The sequence below is a fragment of the Opisthocomus hoazin genome, chromosome 4 (genome assembly GCF_030867145.1).
Source record: "Opisthocomus hoazin isolate bOpiHoa1 chromosome 4, bOpiHoa1.hap1, whole genome shotgun sequence".
Taxonomy (NCBI): Eukaryota; Metazoa; Chordata; class Aves; order Opisthocomiformes; family Opisthocomidae; genus Opisthocomus; species Opisthocomus hoazin.
The window spans coordinates 68,088,796-68,107,449 of NC_134417.1; the positions used below are offsets into that span (position 1 = coordinate 68,088,796).

Consider the following 18,654-nt stretch of genomic DNA (forward strand, 5'->3'; position numbering starts at 1 on the left):
ACCTTTGAAAAGAACATTTGGCTGGTTTAATTTGATTAGAGCAAACCACCTCAATCATTTCTGAACTAAGACCGTTTTCATTTTAACTTGGCAGTAGGAGTTGGGAATGTACTGACTGCGCTTAGATGTTTGGGGGAGTTCTCATTCGTATACACAGCTACCGCTGAAGTGAAACAACCTTAGAGGACTTCGCCCATCCTGCTCCTTCCCCGTAAAAAGGGAGGGCTGTGAAGCCGCTGAATGTCATATTTAACTTTCACTCATTATGACAACGAAGTGGACTCTTTGTGAGTGTTTCTACAAAACATTGGAAACCTTTTATACGTAGAATACGTAATCATAAATTTTAAAAAAAGTCATGATATTAAAAACAGATATAGGATATGAAAGTCTTTTATTTACAACAAACTTAAATATCCCTAGCAACAGCATTTTGAATAAAGTTATACTAAAATCCATCATGCAAATAGAAATACAGTGGGTTTCTCATAGAGTTTTATATCAAGAGTCTAATTGTATCCCTTTTAGTAAGTCTTAGTAAGATTCTCACATTCTGTCGTTCTCCTAGCTTTGACTTTCTACCACTTTTCTCATCATATAAGTACATCGTGATGGGTTTTTATGTTGCATATTAAAGGTCAAATTAGATTCCTCAGATTTACAGTATTATGTATTATATATGATTTTTGCTTTTCAGTTGCCATCACTGGAGGTGAAATCATTTTTGCAGAAAAACTCTTGTGGCTGTGTAGAATATCAATGTGTCTCATAATAAATGGCAGCACTTCAATAAACTACAGTCAGATGATAGTCACGAAAAAAGACAGTTCTGATCGTTAAGTGCTCTGACTTTGCGGTAGTGGATCATCATATACACAGTTTTTTAACCAGAAGATTACAGTTGGAGGAAGATCTTCTGATTATTCTTGTGTTATGTTCTGAAAACCAATGTGCGCAGTTAACTGTTCATCTATGTGAGCAGCCCAACACTCACTGCTAATGAGGGAATTGCATCCACATCTTCCAGCTAATCCAAGAATGCAGTTGTAAATTTAAGGCTTGAGTTTCTGCTGGTGAAATTGAAGTCCGTAGAGCTACACTGATTCAAACAGCTCTGTTTTTCCAAATCATAAATTCCTAATGTTAAGATGAACAAAAATGCATTGGGACAGGCGGAGTGTGCAGAGCTGTCCCATCAAGCATGCACATCTGAGACTTCACTGTTCAGATTTTAGATGCTGTTACTATTGAGTTCACCACACTGGGGTACAAAAATGGTTCTTTCATTACGAGAGGCTTTTCACTGATACGGACTCAGAGTTTCTGTTGACCTGTTTCATTCCTCCCAATTACATTCCCTTTTAGCACCACAAATAATTCCTCTCTACCTTAGTAGGTACCCTCAGAAATGTTTGGTGCCTATCTCTGTGGTGTCACCTAAGCAATTTGTACAATGCTGTGCTTACCCCCGAACTCCAGGTTGCATCACAGACACGATCATTTCGGTGCTATGTACACCTCCCTTCTTCAAAAGAAAATGCTTCCATAGCTACAGGTAGAGACTTTCTGATTGTTGTACAGCACTGAAAGTTTATGTCTAACTTGTTATTCACTAGCACAGCACTAGAGCCTTTATTATTAATTTACAGGTTTCTTTGGGAACATGAAAGTTAAGGACTTGTATTAGTTTTCTCTGCTAGGAAATAGGTTGTAAGGGGAATCTGGTTTTGCTAATTGTATCTAACAGTATATTTTGTTTGTATTTGTGAACTTTACAACAAAGAAATAGAGCAGCATCTGCACTTTTAATTAGCGTGTTGTTTATCCTTAGATAACCTTCTAGATTGTTAATGGAGATAGGCCTGACCACTGATCTCTGTGGTTTCCTCGCAGACGTCTCCAATCAATTCGTTGCCTTAAGGTGCATCTCTGCTTTTTGTAAAACGCTGAGCAACAAGTTTTGATCAAAGCAATAATACGCATATCCAGACAGGTTTGAATCAATGACTATAGTCTGAAAATCAGAATTAAATGCCTCATTAAACTGAAAAGATATGGCATTCTTGTAAGGGCCCAGACAAGTTAGTACTTCTGCAGAACTGAGCACCTGTATGTCTTCATCGCGTGGCATCCCATTCATCACATTGCCTTTACGTTTGCAACATCATTAAAAAAAAAAACCAGTTACCTGGCATTACTTAATTCTATGCTGCTTATTATTCATATTGTCTCTCTTCTTAAGAAATCAAGAAGGTTTTATTGCTTTTTATCTTATTTGGTCCGATTAAAACATCTTTTAGAGATGTCACTTATTTCAAAAGGAAATCTTTATGCAGTAATGAAAAAATATGAACAGAAATGAGACTGGAACTGAAGACTACAGCAGTACAACAGCAAGAATAGTTAGGAGTTGCACAGAGGACTCAGGTAACCCATTTGACTAAAAATGAAAGGTATTTGTGGCTATAGATAAAACCCAGATAGGTGAGTCACACTGATGAGGGAGTCTTTTTAGAAGACATTTGAAGTGTATTGGAATGTCCCAGATCAATAGGATACTGTGATGTCTGTAAGAAAATACATTTGAAAGACTGATTGATTTCCAGTAACCCAAAGTTTCTGCAGAAACAAATCTTAAGTCATAAAAAACAAATTTAAATCTTCTGCTATCCTCTAGATCAGTGAAAGGATATTGAGCCTGTAATTCTAGAAGCTGGAAAGTCAACGGAGTTTACTAAAACAATAATAAAAGAAAATTTCAACCACTGTTCATAATAAAGTGGACAAATGAGATAAGGTTTAAAGACAAAACTTACAGACACCATCAATGAAGCATCTGTTCCTGGAATACAAGGAAGAGAGATCACTCTCTGCATAGCCTGAAGTAACTTGCAGTAACCGGTTTAAGAAATTCTTATAGTCAAGACACATGGTCATAGTGACCACAATAATTAAGTCTGATATATTTGGTAAAGGGATGGTTTCCAACCTTGCTGTAGTAACAACAGGCTTTGGAAAAGAGAAGTGTGGAAACCCTCCGTACCCACCCTGGTACAGAATGAATTGCCTCCTGCACAAAATTTTAAGCCCCAGCAGAAGCCATTTTGGTCAAAACTTCTTAATCTTTTACAAGAGGAAGAGTAGCTGAAGATGTGTGTTGGAGATGGCCAGTCATGCAGCCTGCAAGTGGTTTAAGGCATGTTTCAAAGCTTTCTCAAATGTAGTTTCTCTTGCTTATTTTTCTCCTTTTCCTTCATTCTACCATACTGGTCTCAGGCAGAATTTGTCACTAAGTGGGCTAATTATTTCATTATTGATAAAATTCTAATGCTACACATAGTTTCATTGCCTCAAATTCCTTTTGAGCAAGTTACGTGATTGTACAGTTGCAAGTACCTGGAAAATTCTAGTGTCTAGCTTATATTCCACTCTGAATTATCCAAGACTTAAGTGCTGGGAAAGCAGTGGTACTATACCTTTATCTCTTGGAATATATTTTTTTTAAATTGAATTTTTATTTTTCCATAATCTCAAAACGTTTAAGCCCACATTGCTCTGTAATGGCCTGCAAAATTAGAATCAATCAATAGTGCTAACAGATTTTGCTCCATCATTTTTTTATGTTGAGCGTCTGTTGGAGCTAGTTGTTGTATAGCTTGATATACGTAGCTTGAAAACATTTTTTTTTGTTATGGAGTGGCTAAGACATTATAATTGTAGTAAAGCAAATGACCCGCTCTATTAAGTTCTTTCGATATGCATATTACATGTGTGTGTATATGTGGAAAAGAAAAACCATGAAAATTTCAAAATTTGACTGCATTTATAGCAGGAAGTTCAGAATTATTATTTTGTAACATGGATGAGGATTGCTAGACATGTAGGACTGCAATCAGTTTAAAGCCTGTGCCTTAAAAATGTCTGAACAGTTTTGTTTTTTAGTTAGAAGAAAAAACTTAAAGGGAATGAGGCAAGCCTGGAAAAAACCCATCCCAAAAGCTAATTGTTTTTAAAAAGTTACATGACATTGAAAATTGGAACTTGGAACTGAAATGCCGTCTCACTCCTAAGTATAATAAAACAGTAAATTTTACTAAATGTATTCTGGAAAGAGTAAATGAAAATTATAAAACCTGATGTGAGTGGCAAAGAGCCCAGGCAATATCCAAAAGAGTAAACATCTAATGGCTTAACCTAACTGGGGCACAGTCTGCCACAGCAGGCGATTGAACTGGGGATATCAATATTTAAAAGTACCCGAACTCATTTTTGAAATAGGTGGCTGTTTTTGCCTCCTGTGTGCAGGGCAAATATGTGTTTTTGAAGGCTTTAGGGAATATTTAGATGCTGGGATCACGTGTCTTCTTTTTATACTGACCCTTTTTTAAATTTTTCAAATCTTGTAAATTTAAGGTCACTTTGATCTCTCTTCTTTCAAGCATGAAATTACCATCTTTAAACTGCATTATTCACTCAGTTCCAGAACTCATTGGTTCCAGAGCACACCCTTGAAACAAAAATATTGCAATATCGTGTTTTCAGCTTTTAAATGGAGGGTCTTCTTAAAAAGCCTGTGGAGTTCTTGAAATAATTTCACTAAAACTTTGTGAATGGACGTGATTATCATGGTGTTTCTAATATATTGATCACTGTTATTTTCACAAGACTGCAAAGCGTTCTTGTGCTTTGCTAAATCTAAACCCGTGTCACTTCTCTGCCTTCTGGAGTGAAAACAGGCAAACTGTGCTGCACTTAGACCAATAGCCGTATACCATAGGGGCTTGCGTATATAGGCATTCATGGAAATGAAGACTACTGTGTCTTCCCAGATTTAGCAAAAAAAATGTTCTACTGTGTAAGTTTCTTCCAAATGGAGTTGAGACAGCTATTTCTTAGTCAATATTTTCATAATCCAGACACAGATTCTTATTTCAGAACATATAGATGCCAATTGTGATGTTTGAAAACCAAGACATGCCTGCATGGAAAGTAGGTAAGGGAAATCACCAGAAAGTTCAACTTTTCCTTCACAGAAAGAACTTCAATTCTGTGATAATTTAGAAAGTGACTGAATAGACCTTTATAAAACATGAACTAAGTCACTTCTAAGCGGAGACAGCTGGGGTCTATTTAATATCCTGTGTAAAATGGTAGAGGTCAGCTTCCTGGAATAACTTTGGAGTTTTATTTCACGAACATCGTACTGCTGCAGGGACCTGTGGTGACGGTGACGCTCTTGAACTCAAATGCACCGTAAGGAAAAGCTCCAGGGCCATAGCTCTGCTTCTAGCTCTGCATTTGGTACAGGGTGGTATGAGGCATCTTGTGGTGCCTGTGCATCCTCGTAAGCATCTGTCACGTGGGTGCTTGTTAATGCAGGCAGGTAGTCTCGGGTTTTTTCTTTTAATCTGATACGATTTAGACATTGGGATACTAATTGAAAATCATTGAGAAGTGGCACTTTGGACAACAAGTCCTGTAATTCTCAAATGTATTGACTACCCTAAATACCTAGGTTATGTTGTAATTTGGGACCTGGGATCCTAAATCACTTATCTTGACAGTTTTATGATGTCATTTTTTTGTCTTACAATTAATGCAGCCGTATCTTTACTATCTAAGACTGTACATTTCCTTAATGTGTTCCCTGTATATGTTTGGTTTAATTACTCTTGACTCTTTGAATTGGAAATCTTATTTTATTTTCTAACTCCTGCTATTCCAGTTTATAGTGGCCAAGTGGGTGAAAAAAGTATATTTGTCTTTTTAGGCCAGTGCCACTGGTAAGTGTTCACACACACACACACACAGACAAGTTACATGATATAGGAATTGATACAGTTGGTAGTCCAGTGGCAGTTTAATTAAAAGCCTGTGGTGCACTGAGCATGAACATTCGTATCGAAATTGTACATAAATTATGATGCCAGTACAATTAGATACATTTCACAGTGTGAAAATTTGGCTTTTCCTTGACTACATTTTTAAATAGAAAATAGATGGAAGCTCTAAAGAAGAGCTAAGAGGGGTAGTTGTTTCTGTTAGATAGAAAAGAGATAGAAATTGGAAAAAAAACCACATAGTAGTATGTCACTGGAATAGGCAAGTTGACCATGGCCAGAAGAGGCTTTTGTAGACTGTGCTGATTCTGTGAGCCCTGTATGACGTGTAGTGTTGCCTGTTTAGTCAACCGTACAAAGGCTCAATCCCATCAGCTGTGGTACACGTTTCTGCGCTGTTTCTCCGAACAGAGGTAAACAGGATGATTGCAGGCTTTGGGAATGGATTAGCAAAAATAATGAGGACCAACCCCTCCAGCCCTTGATGTCGATTGACTTCTTCTTGAAAATAATTATATGAATAAAACAATTCACATATGGCTTAGAAAAGGTTAGAACAATTGCCACCTCACCCAGTATTCTTCTGAAGCGAGAAAGAGCAGATAGTTTAGGGAATGGTGTAAGAGCGGGACAGACCTGAAGTGATAAATTTCTAGCTAATTAAGGCTCGACAGTTTTGACACTGACTTGCTCTATGATTCTAAGTAGTCTGTGTCCACCGCTTTGTGAGTCCACACAGCACTTGCAAGCAGACGTGAGCCAGCCCTGCCTCGTTCGCAGGCAGATGCCTACTCCCTGTGCCGGTGCTTTGAGCCAGCTGGAAGCCGCGGAGCCATGTTAGCGCTGCGGAGCCTCAGCCATTACGCTCTGCTGTCCTCAGACCTTCCCCAGCTCAGCCCAGGCTGACACCGGCTGCCCGGACGGCGCAGAGCTCTCTCTCATTGGCTTGCAGGGCTTGGGTAGATGTACCTAGTTTGCATTTGCCTAGACATAAAAATGTTTTAGCGCTCCAGGAACCAGACCTTGTTTTGCAAGATTTATTATAGTTTGCTCATATTTTTTTAGAAATCTGAAAGATGTTGTTGCAAAACAAGCAAAATACAGTTTTGTCATGTAATTGCATCTGACATACACCATCATTTACAAAATGCTGAATTTATTTCAAAACTATCCATGCACTAAAATGTAAACCCTAATCTTACGCTGCTAAAAAACGCCCCAAAAGAAATAATTGCCTTTGCCCCAAAGTAGTAAAACAGTCGAATAAAATTTACTGCCAGCTCAAAATGCTACTAACACCTCATTTTCATTGCCAAACTCTGCAAATAATCTTTAATTTGTTTTCTTTTACATATGTGTGCAAGAGCTTAAAGGAAATACTTAAAGAGCTGTGCAGCCTGTAGAATACTTCACTCTGCGTGCATTAATCTTTAAATGGCTGGCTCACAGTGCCGGGTAAACTGGCTGGAAAAGGAGGAAACGTGTATTAGACATCTACCTGGAGAACTGGAGGATGAAAGCGCCTGAGCATCTTACAGAAATAGACAGGGTTTTTTGCATGTGCTATGAATTAATCTAAAAAAAAAAAAAAAGACAGCTTAGTAGAAGAAATGCCATGGCAGCCAAGGAGCTTGTACAGCCACGTGTGAATGACTGTGCATGGGGAAAAGAGCAGCCATGAAGTCCACATTTTTAAAACCCTGTAAGATGCAACTTCTTAAATTCTGATGAAACCTGTAAGGAATTTGCATGCTAATGGAAACGAGGATCCCTTTTTATGTGTCGTGTGTTTAAGAGCAATTGCCCCCTGGCTAAATTTATTAAGCCAGAAAAATCTTGTAAATTTCTATTGAAGATTTATTAGTCCCATTTGTTTCTGTTCTGTACAACATGAATATGAAACTCAGCCCTGCAAGTTTGTCACAGGTGAAACTCCCTTTCAAACTGAAGGAAATTCTGGACCCAAGCCAAAGCCAGTTAAATGCATGTACCGACTTCATGAGGCTTAGGTAAAGGTTCTCATGTGCAGAGCTTTTTAGCATTAATCCTGGTCTGTGAGGCTTGAGTGAAAAGGGCAGAGACGTTTTCAGTGTCCTTTTTTTTAATATATCTCTTTAATTTTTTTTTCAGTTCCTCATGAGAAGAAATATTTGTAAATATCTTCAAAAATCAATTGAATATAATCTGGAATCCCACCAAGTAAAATCTCTCAGTTAAGTCTTCCTGGGAAAGACTCATCTCTCCTAAATTCAGTTAAATTCAAGTGTGTGGTCTAAATTAGTCATCTAGGCATCTTCCATAGCAAGCAGGGAGAGCCCTCCCCCCCGCCCCGAGTAATTCAACCAACCTCCTTTCCCTTGAATATATGGAGACTTCAGTGACTTTTTCAGACTAACCACCAAAACCATGAGCAGCTCCATTACGAGTGGCATCTCTTCCACAGTAGCTGAGAGGAGAACTTGGCGCTCCAGGAGCTCTGCTAGGCTTTGTGTAAATGGATGGCGTTGGAATGTCTGATGATGGGTAGCCAAAGGCAGCTATGTTCAATGGAGTTGTTAGCTTTCTTGTGCGCCTTAAATCTGCCCTCTGTATGTGCTGAATACAAGCGTTACCGTAACTTTGTATTCCCTTAGTTTTGATGCTTTAGTTTTAGAAGAAATGTCCCCTCACTGTTTTCTTTCCCTTATAAAGTTATATATTACTCTCTGGCACTCAGTTTTTCTTCTAGAATGCAACTTATAGAGAGAAGAGCAGTGTTGAGGTGCATAAATCTGGGTGCCTCCTAAAACCTGGCCAAATCCTGTTTGTTTTTCTTACTTGTTTGAGCAATTGCCTTTGTTTTCTGATTTTTGGAAACCACCTAAGTGCAATTTACTTTTGGGCAGATGGGATGTGATTCGTAGCACGCTGAGTGGTGGTGATAGGACATGGTGTAGTGCCGCTGGCAGGTCGGTTGAGTTCACTGTGCTCCCTTCCAGGTTTTGCTGAAGTGAATGGAGCAATTCCCTTTGTCTCTAGGTAATGGTGCCCCTGGCATCACGGCACACGGGCTTCTTGGGAACACGTCTGGCATCAAAGTCTGATCAAAGTCATTCCCCATATCAAGTGTAGCCAAAAAGCACTGTGAGCTGCATCTCTATTTTTATGTCTTTTAACCTCATGTAGGAAAAATGTGTGGAAATCAACACACAAAATGTAAGAAGCCTTTCGGATTTTCTCGTGGTCTGTTGCTGAGTGTGGCAACTGCGTTCGCCGGCTAACCACTGTGCTTGCCTTGGAAGTGGGTGGATGTGTCTGGTCCGTTTTCAGGAAATTTTGAGCCATTCTAGTGAATCCATAAACAGATTCTTTCAACAGATTTAGGCATTTTTTACAAGTTGTTTTTGTGCGGTTTAAATATCTGGTGCTAAGTTGCTGTTTCCATTTTGTAAGATAACAAGAACTGTTCATATCCATTGCTGTTTTCTAGTCCCCCAGGTAAAGACTGGGAAGGCAATGGTTCACAGTTTTGTTCATTTCAGAATTTAAGGAAAAACAAATATGGTGATCAACTCTTTGGAATAAATCATGAACATCGTTTTCAAAGATGTATGGCCATATTCAAGAATTAACTGGAGTCCTAAAGGTAACTAAAAAGTTAGGAAGGAGACACTGTGGTATGGATAAGGACGTTGAGGTGCAAAAGGGGAGCTCATATGCAGGCCCCCAAGTCTTAGAGTTCTCACTGCATGAGTGAGTGAAGCCAGACCAGGGACCACAAACACCAACTATCATAGTAAATACAGGTTTAAACAGCATGCAGGGATTTACATTGCTGTGTCCAGGTAATGACTGGCCAAGTATAAGGAAGAGAAAAATGACCTTTTTTGACCCTTTGTCTTTTGTTCCATGTATACAGACAATGAATTCTCTCTTTTGTGTTTTGTTCTCTGCTTTCATTTCTGAAAGATACCAGGCATAGAAGGGAGATGAAGCTTTGGATGCTGTGTACTTCCTTAGCAGTCACTTAGGTTATTTACGTGCTGGAAGTTAAGTGCAGCGTAAGTTCTTTGGCTGTTCGGGGTTAGTGGATCGTGCAAGATCAAGATCTATGACAGGTTTTTTCTGTGCACTACTACTCTAACTCCAGAATTGCATTATTGTACTGACAGATGTAAAAACATTTCCTAAAATACTGCTCAAAGCTTGTGTTGTGTCAAACGACCAGCTGTCATAGCAATAAACAGACTCTTAAGAAGTTTGCACCTGATTTCCCAGTCGTGCTTGTTTCGTTCTCTTACCAAGGATTTTCTTTGCTATAATATCATCTAGAGAGCCAAGAACATTGTATTTAAGAAATGATACATAGTAATAAACCCAAATATAAACAAATGGGCATGACTGAACCATGCCATGTTTTACTGTGTTTTACTCCTATGTACGTTAATTGCTTTCTGTTTCATACATGGATATACAGCATGTTAGATTGAAGAGCCTACAGATTTCCTGAATAATTCCTTGAATACATTGGAACAATACAATTCAAAGGACTAAAAAGAAAGAATTTGGTTTTCAAATTAACAGCTCTCTTTACTAACATATATGCTGTGCATTTACTTTGTGCATATCAGCATTGTCAACTTTAGCCAATTTAGCCTTTTGTTTTTCTTTAGGCTTTTTATTCTTCTGTTTTCCTGCTCTTTTGCTGTTGCAGTGAGTTCACAGTATTGTTCAACTATGGAAGTTTTCCCTTTCTAAAAGTCAGCTCCTGATCCTTCTTTGAGAAATACAGACCATTTGGTCCCGTCTCTTCCTACAGAGCATTGCAGAAATGTATTTTCTTACAAGGCTTTAGTGTGTCGGTGTTTCACAAAACACTAGAAAAATACTTTTCTGAGGATCCAATCAAAACTTTTGTTGATGTCAGTAAAAGTACCACAGCAAGACATTTTGCACCTCGTGCTCTCTCTGCCCGTCTCCCCCAGCACCATACCAGCCTTGGGCTCCTTTCAGCCGCTGCCCGTACCAGCCCTGCTTCCTAGGAAGTTGCAGCAGCGTCGTCAGGACTCGGGCATATTTGCAACGTTTCGCAAGCCCCCGTACCTTGCTTGATCAATGGCTCTGATGACTAGATTTACCCTTCAGAAGTGCTGTCAGTCAGGGTGTGGTTTCTTGTATTCCTGAGGGCTTAGCATACGCTGGAAGGTTAATTCGTATTCAAGCAGAACCTGAGTTTTGCCTACAGCCGCCATCCTCCAGTGGAATTATGGCTGTAGAATAACCTCGAGGTCATTCAGGAACAGCAGTCCCTGATCTGATGGTAAGCAGCAAAACAGTAGACCTCTTCTGTCATCTTCTACAGTACCTGCTTCTTGTTTTTCAGGTTTCCCCATGCATCTCTAAAAAGCAAGAGCTTGGAATCAAATTCGCATTGGAATTACTTACCACCTAAAAAAAGCTGAGTTAAACATCTCAGGAACTGCTGTGATATTACAAGGATTTAAAAACCTGTGTACAATGGTACAGAGTATCAACAGGACATTTGATTTTTTGCTCTGAATACTTTTTATATGGAGAGGAGGTTTATTATTTATTTCCTTTGTTATTTTTGATATGCTGGCATCACCATTATGTCTCAAGTGTAGATAGATGAGATTATTGACCTACTAAAGAAGAAGTGATATTTTATAGTGTTGTAAAGCCTTCCGAAGATGAGTGATTAGTTTTATTTAAATCTAGGAATGAGGTGATCAGCTTAGATTTAGATCCTGTAGATTTGGCACAAGCATGAATTCAGAATGTAAACTGAAACGTGGAGTTCTGTAACAATCAGTTTGTCTATGAATAAAGACTAGATTTTGTTGTATCCCATCTTGCACCAGGTACAGCTGGGAGTCCAGAATAACTTCTACGCTCCTTTCATTTGAATTAAACAAAATCAATATTCAGACATAAGTTTTATTTACATGTTGAGCAATTTAGGGAATGTAAAAAGGAATGCAGCTCTCCCTGAGGAAGGTATTCTACAGAAAATCTGAAAAGCTTAATAAAAGATGCATACGCACAGCCAATGAATTGGAGCATCTTTAATTTGTACACTGAACTGGAAGCTTACTGGAAGCTCGCAGCACGGTATAACGGCAGTGTACATGACTCTGAAAGGCAGCGTACATTTGCTTGCTTGAGGATCACATGAGAGCACTATGAATAGGTCAGACTGCTATTGCTGATCCTAAACAATCTGTCAGTGACGGTCTTCGTAACAGGCCACGTTATTTTTCTGATTTGGGGGTGACTTGGCCTGTCCCTCGCGGAGAGAATCTGACAGTCTGTTTGGTGCAGCAGCGCCCAGGAGTCAGCGTAGGCACCAGCAGGCTGGTATTTTCCCCTGGTAATGGAAATTGCTCAGTGTGTGGCCAGTTGGGATTTTAAATCAGTTGCAGTGAGATGAAGCTGTTAATGGACTGATGAGGAATTAAGTATTTCAGAAACTGGTGAACTGTAAGACAAGTCCTGAAAGTGAAGTTCTGCAAGGAAGGGTATTGTTTGAATTACTGAGCTTTACCAGATCCATTTCTGGTCCTTGCCTATTAAAAATAATCTGCGTTCGCAGAGAAGGTGAACAAGAAATGGCAGTGTGAGGGCTAAAAAAGATAAACAGAGAGGTGCAGAGAGCATCTTATCAAGCGTATTTTTCCTGAAGTAAAACTCTTCAGCAACTGCATCTTTTAGTGACTTGGGTGGCACAGTGAGTAAATGTACTTGGCCTTTTCATCTTTTGGGCACAAATCTTGGCTTCTGTTGAAAATGAAGATTAGTTTTGGTGGTTTCATTGGAGCAGACATTTGTCTGCATCACAAAACCGTTCAGTCTGGCACCAGGGCTCGTCCTTGCTCGCGTGGGGCCCGGCACAGGAGAGCGGGGCTGTTGCAGGTCACGGCTGCCGTCAGTACTGAGCGCTGAAAGCTTGCCCAGTCGACCCACACTATCGGACTTTAGCCAGTGCTATTTACTTTGCTTTCAAGAGCATCTATTTCTCTCTGTCACTTTCTCTGCCTCTCTTCTTCACACACACTTAAAGAACAAAAACATCTTTTATGCAGCTAAGCATTATAAATAATTTTTCCAAGTCAGAAAGGGAGAGAGACTGGAAAAAATTACAGCACGAAGCTCGGCTTGCAGATGAACGATTGCCTTGTCATCCTAATATCCCCCTTCCTTCCCTTAAACCTCACTGGTGAGCGGGCTCTAAGCAAGAATATTGGCTGGGCTTTGCTGGAGTAGGTCTCCAGGACAGGACTTTCTGCTGCCTTGCAGCAATTGCTTTTTTGTGGTAGCTTTTTCTGCTCTGTGTGCAGCAGATAATGAATGAGTGACTGCAGGTTTGAAAACATCTATCTGCATAACATCTGCCTGTCCTAGATAAATTCATTTATGTTATCTGATGTTATGTTCTGCCCTTTTCTGCTATTTGCCTGAAAGAGGTTTCTTCTGAAGACAAGAAGAGATCCTGCTACTCTTTCCTGGAAGAGTAGTGAGGCAGGAAAGATGTTCACAAACTCCAAGAACCCAGTAGAAGTGTAGAGGATAAGGATTTGAGACAGAAAGTTGCCATGAGCCATGTAGAGATATCCAAGCTTATTTTAATTAATCTAGTTTGACTCTAGGCATCTGGCTGCTGCTGGATGGAGCTCACGGTGGGCTGATTTGCCGTGCTGCAGGCAGTGCTGTGCTGTCATGCTGAACGTTTCCAGTCCTGAGGTGGGTCAGTTGAGCGTGGTCTTAAGCATCTCTGCATTAAGTTGCAGTCTGCCGTGGAGGAATATCCTAACTATTGATACACACTGGTGCAGCTGCAGCTGGCATGACAAGCACATCTGGAAGCTCCTGAAGACCCCATACACTTTGGAAAATGGAACTTAGGTCTTGCGTTATGACATGGTTTTACAAATGTTATCCCAGAAAAAATGCACTTAAAACATGAGATACTTTGAATTTAGTGGCCTGTTCATCTGCATGTGCTCTTTTTTCATCTAAAAGTACTTCACTAAAGCTCCTTCAAACAAGAAAAATCTACGTCTGAAATGCCAGCTTTCAGAGGCATGGAGGAGTAGGTGATTGCTGATTAACATGAGACAAAGCAGCATGTCCTGAACAAAGGGAAAGAGCTCTGTCATACGTTTCTGAGTGTGAAGCTCTGTTTCCTGTTTTGCTACGTGGGACATGGTTCTCGTAATGCACATGTTCCACTCCACTCACCCAGCTATTGTCTTCGTCATCTGAAATAGGACCCCTTTGTTACAATATATTGGGTATATGTGATTCCAAGTAGAGACTGGCTTCTGTTAGTGGAGTCTTTTTCCTCTGCAAAAGCAAGAAAGGAGAAAGTAGCTAATTTTCAAAGTATGGGCAAAACTTTTTTTGAGGAGTACGTAGTTGAAGAAGTTGGGTTGAACGAAGGACTTGCTGCTGAGTGACTTCCAGAGAACAGATAAGTCTAATGCTGCTACTGAAATTTAGACTCAAAGGATCCCTGCCTGTCATTCTTCAATGCTTTTAGATATGAGAGGCTGAAATTTTCTGTGCCCTTGAAAATTATGGATGCACAGGATTAACCTGAGCCAGAGGCAGTGAAAGCAGAAGCTATTCAGGCTCCCCCCCTCCATATTTGTCAATAAACCTCAGTCGTGACCTGTAATAGTCTTGGTATCCCAATCTTGTGGTGTTTGCATAAACACTGTCAGTCAAACATAAATTCTATGCTGGTTTTCTGTCAAGTGGATAAATGACTTTCAGAGTTAGGTTGAGACCACCAAACTCTTTCCATCTGAGTCTTTGTCCAGACTTAAGAAACCTTAAAACTGTAGCAGATTACTATGCCACCACTTACCACGCCACACCTTGCTTAAACATTTCTTGTACTCAGAAATCAATGGCTCCAGTTCTCTTTCTCTGTCATGCAGAAGCTAGGAAGTAACTCTTCCTAGGAGGACACTGTTGCTAAGAAAATCAAAGTAAATCCAGGTTATTGAAAAACTTTAGAGGGCAAGGACTGTGTTTTTGTTCAGTGCTGTGAGTGACCAGCAAAGGAAAGGGATATGTGTTCATATTGGATTAGTCCTACTGCAACAAAAATAACAATAAGCCTTTGGATGCATTGGCAGTAAATACCCGATTCTTCGGTCTTCCCTTCTTTGACTACGATCTGGCTAATTGTCCAGATGTACTTACTCATCTGTTTGACAATAGCCAAGAGGACTCATGTCCTACAGCTTGTCAGGTCTTACAGTCAGACCTGGGTTTTGGTATTTCTTGCGGGTGGCTTGGGCTGATGGGTTTTATCTCCATCGCTTTTATCTCAGTTTGCTCAGGAGGAAAATGTTTGTTCCACGTGAAAGTGGGTGACTATAGCAGTTCTCAGACCATCTCAAAAGCAAGTCCGGTAACATTTAAGGACTTTCTAGAGGCAATTACCAAATTAGTCAGTATACGCAATAGTTTTCAAAGGAATTGGCATAACTGTGTCTTTTCTTATAAAAGCATTAAGCATTCAGACTATATATTGTAAAATGAAGATGAAGTTGTGTTTGTCAAATTACATGTTGTGAGAAGCTACAGAAACTTCAAGACGCATCATCTAGTTTTCTGTGTTCAAAAAAATCAAAGCATTTTTGTAGGAAGGTGGGTATTCTGCTAGGTTATAGTAAGATCCACTGGGCACTAGACACATAAAATAAAACAGAGACATAGATTTGTAGCTGGTAAGCTTTGTTTACTTTAAGTGTTTAAATGAAAAAATATCTGTATTAAAACACTGGTATTCCAAAAGTGCCTGTTCAACAGTGTGCCAGTTCAGATCGACACATCAGGCGGTGTGTGACTCCCAGCCAAACAGCTTGTTAAATACTTGCAGGACTTCCATAGCGGATCTTGCTTTAATCAAATAATTCAAACGTTTCTTTTGTAAGTACAATAGAAGGGCAGGGCTTGTGTTTACAAAGTGTTCAGTATGGAAATCCTGTATTAATTGGGGTACGTTTACTTCGCTTAGGTCAGTGTCCACATAGTAACTCTTTAAATAAAAGGCCTTTTGCTGTTGCTTGTTCCAGAGAGGCCATCACATGCAAAACTAACCCATCATGTACAGAAAATCATGAGGAAATGGCTTTGAGAGATGTGCATTGGAGACAGCAGAGATGTTTCTAGCTAAAGAAGACAACTTTATGGATTATTTTCTCACAGTGGATATAAAAGAATGTAATTTATAAAAAGTAGTTTTATCTCTATGGAAACTACTAAATAAAGAGGCTGTGTCTTTCTCAATCTATTTCCAGAATGATTGGCATGGGCAATGCCAGATGTTGTCTTTTTGTAATATCACGGATTCGTGTAAGCTGTGCTTTAAATTACTATCTTTCTAAGGCAGCAGCTGTATTTTCTGTGAGTAAACACAATGTGCTTCCACCCAGCCTGGTGCAGGACCTGCGGGGTTTTTTATTAACAGTAAAGCATTTAGAGTTTCACATAAAGGGTGTATAAAAAGGAAAGATAATATTATTACTCGGTGATAATATTATTACTCAGTAATAGGTGACTAGAACTGCGCTCCTCTGAGTTCCTTATTTTGCTGTGCCAGAAAAAGGCCAGAATTAAATTAAACAGAGAATCAGCATTTCCCTCCACAATGAGTTGAAAATTACATGTTGCTTCTATATTCTATGCAGTGAAATCTTTTTTCCTCTTTTTCTTGAATCTTACTTTAAATGTTTAAATCCGGCTATGGTTGAAAATATAGTTTTGCCAGTGTATTGAATACCTGGCAAAAAAGGTGTTTTAGAGCATTTTTAGGTAAATGTAGGTCAACAGAAAGGAATCATACAGTTGGAAATATTTTCCAGTGTTTATGTTCAGATGTTCAGACCTGTCTGGCTCCTCTCTATTTGCATGTGTTGGGGTTATAGGCAGTCCGGCTACATTCCACATTGATTTATATAAATATATTGCAGATTATTAACCTCCAGCCAAATACCAGCAAATTGCACTTTTCAGGAAGGTTTGTGACTTTTCACAGAACTGATTTACTATGTACAGAACATCTATCTTCCGTGTACGCCCCATTAAGGGAATCATAAAGAGAACAGTATTTGTCTTTATGAAAATCTGCCGAGACATTTGCTGTCACAGTCACTATGTTACCATAATAATTTAATTAATATGTGTGCATATGATGATTGCAGATTAAGTACAGACTAGTCTTCTAGTAGAGGTAGGGTGACAGTCTCTCCGTATTCTGTAACTCTGGTTCCCAAATTATTACTCACTGAAAAGCTTCTTTAAGCTGAAAGGAATGTGCATACATCCATTTTCAAAACATGGTGGCTAATAAACAATTTTAAAGTGTCTGACCAAAGATTATTTAGGAAATGCTGTTAAAATGGGACCATGGCCTTAACATGTTAAATCTGTATCATCTCAAGTGAAACATACTGCTTTCTTAAAACTGAATTACAGTCTTCACAGGTAGTTTTGCCAATTCTTATCTTCCCTTCTCTTGTGAAATATTTTGAGATTTAAGGTAAGAAGTAAAAACTCAGTATAAAGTGTTTTCCTAGTCTGTTTGTCAGATGTCCTCTTTGAAAAGCAGTGACCCCCAAGGCTTTGTGTGTGATCTGTTGTCTACAGATCCTGCATATAAAGCCTTTGGTCTTAGGACAAAGGAAAAAATAACTTGATCATGTTATCAGAAATCCTACACTGTGCATAAAGTAAGGAAGCAGTTATTCTAAGGAGGAAAGATACATGTAATAAAATATTGCAACTGCTATGATGATGACCAAAATAAGCAGTGGTGTCAGCACTGGTTTGTTATCAATGAAACATTCTTCAGTTTTACTGTATAGACTATTTTCTCAATAACTGTATTTGCACATTTTTTAAATTACTGTCACCTAATAAAAGTAGTGATTGATTTTCTACCTCACTTCAGAGGGAAAGGCAATCTGATCTGTACAATTTAAAACTAAATTAATAAATACATTCGTAAAGTATGCGAGCAGGGAAATGGTTTCCTCTTGTGATTTTGTAGAAGTGGGACTTGAGGAAGGATAATGAAAGTCACCGGTATAAGTTGAGGTGTGAAGCACAGAAGGATGGGCAGATGTCTGTGAAAAAGATACAACAGTGATTAAAGCTGGTATGGTAGATGAAGTGGAGAAGGTGAGATACATCCTAATTACAAAGAGAAAACAATAGAAAATAGAGTAATCGGATAGGAATGTGACATTATGAAGAGCTTTGCAAATTAGTTTGAATTTGATGCTGTGTAACAAGGTGAAATTATAAAGAAATTACAGTAAAAGAATGTCAGAAAGTGATGAGAGAAGAAAGCTTTCTTAGTAGTGGCATCTTGTGCACAAAGCTTTTTTCCAGACTGTGTCTTGACTCTGAAGGTATTCCTTGTGTCCAGGAACTTGCAAGAGTAATCAGCAAAAACATTCTGTTTCTGCCAAAGGAGATTTAATTATAAAGCTACGTAATGGTGAACATGGGAAGAAACTGAAGGTGCATATACCCTGTATCTTCTTCTCAAAATTCTTTCTCGCATTTCTTTTTATTAGATGGCTGTAAGTGCTTCAGCAGAGAGTGTGGATAAATATCGCAATTCTCTGTATTAACTCTAGTTGCTCTATCCAAAACCCATTTTCTTTCCATGTAATTATTTTACTTTGAACCGCTGATGAATTCTTAATTCCTAATTCTATTTCAGAATCCACACATGAAAGAGAGATAGGATATTACTGATGTATCAGTAATTATCTGATAAATCAAGAGCTCA

At 39.0% G+C, this 18,654-nt stretch overlaps 1 protein-coding gene across 2 annotated transcripts in view; it reads left to right on the forward strand.

Annotated features, from left to right (window-relative positions):
- The window catches only part of CDK6 (cyclin dependent kinase 6), a 138,271-nt gene that overhangs the window by 11,286 nt on the left and 108,331 nt on the right, over positions 1–18,654 (forward strand). The gene's annotated exons all lie outside the window — the stretch shown is intronic.